This window comes from Balaenoptera borealis, assembly GCF_965194805.1.
Source record: "Balaenoptera borealis genome assembly, chromosome: 3".
NCBI lineage: Eukaryota > Metazoa > Chordata > Mammalia > Artiodactyla > Balaenopteridae > Balaenoptera > Balaenoptera borealis.
In genome coordinates, this window is record NC_138866.1 from 17357917 (window position 1) to 17363560 (window position 5644).

The window sequence follows — 5644 nt, forward strand, 5'->3', positions numbered from 1 at the left end:
ATTTTTTTCAAGCACAAATGCTAAAACCCATGGCCTTCATTCAAATAAGCTTTCATTTAAACAGATTTTCTTCTTATCTCAGACTTGAATTTAGCTTGTGACTTGACAGTTGAACAGCTGTTGACTTAAATTTCCATAAGACTGTATGTTTTGAAAAAGAAGATTAAAATACCTCACTTTTCTATTCAGGTCCAACAAAAACAAGGGCAGTTAAACCTAAACTATTTGGCTAAGAGAAAGGAGATAGAATTCTTCTCTTTTGCACTGTATCCTTTCATATCACTCCCCCAGCTCTCCCCAACCAGGACACACACACATACACACACACACACAGATACCTCCTGTCCTTAAAAGGAGCCCAAACTTGATTTTTCATGGAGATTTGTAGAAACACATGTAATGAAAATAGCACTGTTTATTTGACATCAAAAAGACCTTCTATTTCTGTCTATCTTTGTCAGCAGCTTTTAAAGCAATCTTGATAGCTGGCTTTATTGGATAAAATATTAAAACCTCCACAAAAGAAAGAAAAAAATAGAACTACTCAGGCACTTTAATTAAAACTTTGGAATAGAGATCCAGGATATTTTAGGTTAAATTCAGACACTCTAGCAGAACTTGTATGTACACATTCTTATTTGAACCACTCATTCGGTACTCTTTCCTTTGTTTAAGCCTGGTGCTAATTCAAGTGGAAGAGTCGGAAGACTTTGCCTTCAGTATTTTTAAATAAAATAACCCTCTTGAAATGTATGTAACATTATAAAATCAGTGAATGCAACTTTTTTGGTAATCTGTTGAAAGGGAAATAATAAAAGTGGGTAACACCCTTTTGTCTTATTTCATTGTATGTGTAACCACGGTCCCCCCCCCCCCCATTCTGTTTTCATGTAGATGCAAAACAAAAAAACAAGTGTACAGTGATCTTGGATCTTAAACTAGAGAAGAATTCAAGTAATTATTTAAGGATAATGAGCTACATCAACCGTATTCAGTCTGGCCAACTATGTAGCAGGCTTAATCCAGCAAAGCTGAGTCAGGTGCGATATTGAGTTCGGTAGGCCACACATGAAGGTTCAGGTAAGTTAACTGAACCATAGGGAGCTGCCGTTTAAAAAATAGATCTTCAAAGTTCTGTACATATTTTATTAGATTTCACATTGTAAAAACATCCTGTATGTAAAATAGTCAGTGTTACATGTTCTCCAGAAAAAAAGCATTTAATGAATGTGAATTTTTATTAAACAATTTGGAATATAATTCTGATCATCAATATGACTGAAATTCTATGAGAATCCATCCACTTACTCAGCCAGTGTTTATTGAGCACTTGCTGGCTTCATTCAGCAAGCATTCTTTGAGCACCTTTCCTGTGACAAACCTATTTGTAGATATTGAGGACACAAGAATGAAATGTCATGTCTCAGGTCTCAACAATATAGAGATGAATGACAGATAGCTTCTTCCTTTAAAGAGGTGTTGACAACTCCGAGAGAAGCAGGCATAACTAATTTTATGTTACAATAACATATAAAATAGGAATTAATAAAAAGGTTGTTAGTGCTAAGATAGAAATCAATTAATTGAATAGGGGAAGGATCAGGGAAGATTTCCCAGCAGACAAGTTATTGATAACGGTCCACTAAGGAAGAGGAGACATTCCCTACGTAATGCAAAAGAAGGAGGAGTTCTCAAATCTATGAACGCTAAGGAAGATTGTATTTAGTTTCGACATATTTTTATTTGATCTGCTTTTTCACTTATTGTATACATACATTTCTATATAAGCTTATTGCCCTAAACCTCATCATTTCAATAGCCATATTGCATTTTAATGCATGAATAAAGCACAGCTTAATAAACTGTTCACTTACTATTAGTTTCACTTACTATTACTGGTTGTTTCTAGTGTTTCATTAAATTGCCAGATATTTCAGAAAAAAATAAATTTTGAAAAATGGAAGTACATTCACAGGATTGACCCTATAGTTTTACAGACGTTAAGAGTTTCAAGATTTATCTCTGAGGAAACTGCAACAATTTATTTTAAATGCTACCAATGATATTATGTACACTCAGTTTCCCAGAGTTTAAACAGTTTTTACTAGATCAACCATTAAATTTCAGCTTTACCAGGGCAAAGATGATTTCACTCATTAATATATACCTAGGACTTAGCATAGTGCCTGATATAAACAATCAGTAATGAGCTGCTAAATGGATGAATAAATGAATGCATGAGTGGACACCACCATCTTAACTTACCTCTGTTGATTTAATAGGTGTATTTCAGCATCATAGTTTGCTTATATTCACATGTTAATTTATTATTTTATCATCATATACTATCCACCAAGTGCTACATTAATGTTATAGGTTTATGCTACACACAGTCTGGTTCTTAACCAGTAGACATACTACCTATTCTTCCCAGCTAAAGCATGCCAGTCTGTTATTTGCACAACTCCAGGGATTGGTAATGACTATCTAAGCCTACTTTCTTCTTTGCCAGATATCCACTTTTTCATCCAGCAGTGGCCATACCACCCATTTCTTACTACTGACACTAAGATAAAATTTTCTGAAAAAAACTTCTTGGAATTATTTTTCTTCTTTTGTTGGAAAAAAAAAAAAAAGAAAGAAAACCACCTGAGGAAAAACCCATTTTTATCAGCATCTCCCATGATTATTTACTTTGAATACAGTCATGATATCTGGAGGTGTTGCAGCCATCTGGAAACCACATTTCAATATGCCTATAGTCAAAAAAAGTAACCAGCTTCAGACAACGGAGTAGAAGAATGTCCTTGGTAAAATTATTGAGCTGTATCAGCTCTAGATTGCCCATCTCCAGACTTCCTTTTATTTAAGATAATTAAACACCGCTATTGCTTAAGTCATTCTGGGTGGGGTTTTCTATTAGTTGCGTCTGAAAATATTCCTGGCACAATTTTACTATGGAACTTTATGAAGGATACACTTAAACCACCCATCACAGCTTTAACGTTCTCATTTCTCTCATCACTGATCAAACTTCTTTTGATTTGGAATAAATATTACACTGTGTTTTTCTTTAATTTGACAAGTTGATTCTATTTAGGTATATCCCTTGCAGTTTATATCAGCTTGTGGAATGAAGGAAGAGATTAATTAATTAATATTTAAACTCAGATTTAAAGCCTATGAAAACATACTGACTCATATTTCTGTATTCCTTTTTGATCATCGTTGGAATTTATGTAGTCAATTTTTAGCTTTCTTTCCACTGGACATTTTTATTCTTTTTAATATTATGTCAAAAAATTGTGGTGATTGTAGAGCGCTGCTGAGGGTGCGCGCACGGCCGAGGTAGCTGAACAAAGGAGCAGGGGGCCGCCGCGGGAACCTGCCACCGACCTCCCTGGCTGCACCGGCCTCCGGTTCACCGCCACCTTGACCGCCAACTGCACTGCCGAGGCCCCGCAGATCCACTTCGGTCTCATTAACTGCAGCAACAAGTACCTGATGGCCGAGACGTTCGGATTCAAGGTGAACCAGTGGGCCAGCAGCCTGAAGAAGATGCAGATGCAGATGCTGGTGCAGCCGCCCGATGAGTTGGGCAGCGGGCAGCTACCTGGCGGCGGAGAAGGATGGCTACGTAACCTGCTAACACGAGGTGCCCAGCACTTTCCCATCGTGGCGCCTGACGACGACGGCTGCAGGTCTCTGCAGTCCGAAGGACACCGGCGGCTCTACTTTGGCGGCACTGAGAACCGCCTGTCGCGCTTCGCTCGGACCGCTTCACCGGCCGACAAGGGGAGCGTGCACATCGCCACGCGCCCGCAGGTCAACATCTGCAGCGTGGCCCGCAAGAGCCACGCGCACCTGAGCGCGCGGCCGGCGGACAAGATCGCAGTGGACCGCGACACGCCCTGGGGCGTCAACTAGACTATCACGCTGGCCTTCCAGGACCGGCGTTACAACTGGGACCCCGAGCCCGCCACCGGCTACGCGCTCGAGCTCTGCTCCGGCAAGGTGGCTTTCCGCGACTGCAAGGGCCACTACCTGGCGCCATCGGGGCAAGGCCACCAAGGTGGGGAAGGACGAGCTCTCCGCCCTGGAGCAGAGCTGCGCCCAGGTCATGCTGCAGGCGGCCGACGAGAGGAACATGTCCACGAGCTAGGCTGTGGACCTGCCGGCCAATCAGGACGAAGAGACCAACCAACAGATTTTCCAGCTGGAGATCGACCGCTCTACCAAAAAGCGTGCCTTCCGCACCCACTCGGGCGAGTACTGGATGCTGACAGCCAGCGCGGGCGTGCCGTCCACCTCCTCCGCCAAGGACACCGGCTGCTACTTTGACATCGAGTGGCATGATCAGAGGATTATACTGCGTGCGTCCAATGGCAAGTTTGTGACGGCCAAGAAGAATGGCCACCTGGCTGCCTTGGTGGAGACAGCAGGGGACTCGGAGCTCTTCTTCATGAAACTGATCAACAGCCTCATGGTCGTGTTCCGCGGGGACCATGGCTTCATTGGCTGCCGCAAGGTCACGGGTATCCTGGATGCCAACCGCTCCAGCTAAGACGTCTTCCCGCTGGAGTTCAGAGACGGCGCCTACAACATCAAAGACTACACGGGCAAGTACTTGATGGTGGGCAACGCCTCCTCGGTCACCAGGAGCAGCAACACCCCTGTGGACTTCCTCTTCGAGCTCTGCGACAACAAGTTGGTCATCAAGGTGGGCAGGCACTCCCTGAAGGAGAGTCACGCGGGGGTCCTGAGGGCCTGCGCTGACGCGGTGGACCACATCACACACACTGCGGGAGTACTAGGCCCCGCCTCCTGCCTCCCCTTCTCCTCCCTGCCCAGACCCCTCCTGTTCACTCTTCTCCAGGTGGGCTCCGCTGCGGCCGGAGCCCCTTACCTTTCAAACTGGAAACCCAGAGAAAACTGTGCCCTCACCTGTTGTCCCATGTGGCCTCCCCCCGGGCCGCTCAGCGGCTCTGACCCGGTCCTTGGAGGGGTTTCGGATCCCTCTGCCCTCTCTTCTCTGCCCTGAGAGAGGCTAGAACTTTCTTCTGACCTCAGACGACTCTCAGACTTATTTCCCCGAAGAGGCCAAGGAGAAGTGGAGGGCTGCGAGGCCTTCCCGAGCCCCTGGGAGTGGCGGGTGTGTAACTGGAATCCCCTGTCCCCTCCTGCGCCTGCCCTTCCCCCAATTCCCAGGAGCCAAGCTCTTGCCCCAAGCCTGTGGGTGGCCCCCCTGGTGCACCATCCCTGCGGGACAGGAGGGGGCTGGCACCTGCCCCTTGTGCGTGGAGCAGGCCTGGTTTGGTGGCCGCTGGGGCCTGGCCTCTGCCCATCCTGCTGTGGTGCAGGGGCCACAGTCTCGTTTCTTTCACTCTGGCCTGACTGGAAGCAGAAAAATGACCAAATCTGTGTTTTTTGGTTTTTGGTTTTTTTTAATGAAATGTTATTGCTGCAGCAGCCCCAGGCAAGCTTGGTTGTAGCCATGAGTGGTCTTCAAGGGGTCCTGTGGGGAGCTCTTGAGACAGCATCTCAGGGCCTCAGTGCCCTGTCTGCCCACTAGTGGTAGGGCAGGTGAGGCACCTCCCCAAATTCAGAGTCTGTCCCCACCTTACCAGGGGGCTCTCTCATTGGT

General features: G+C 45.5%; 1 pseudogene across 1 annotated transcript; it reads left to right on the plus strand.

Annotated features, from left to right (window-relative positions):
• The first annotated feature begins 1068 nt into the window (after positions 1-1068).
• Positions 1069-5041, plus strand: LOC309626919 (fascin pseudogene; annotated as a pseudogene). Its single transcript has 2 exons — positions 1069-1080; positions 3319-5041. The product of its transcript is annotated as a fascin pseudogene (transcript).
• Positions 5042-5644: the final 603 nt, after the last annotated feature.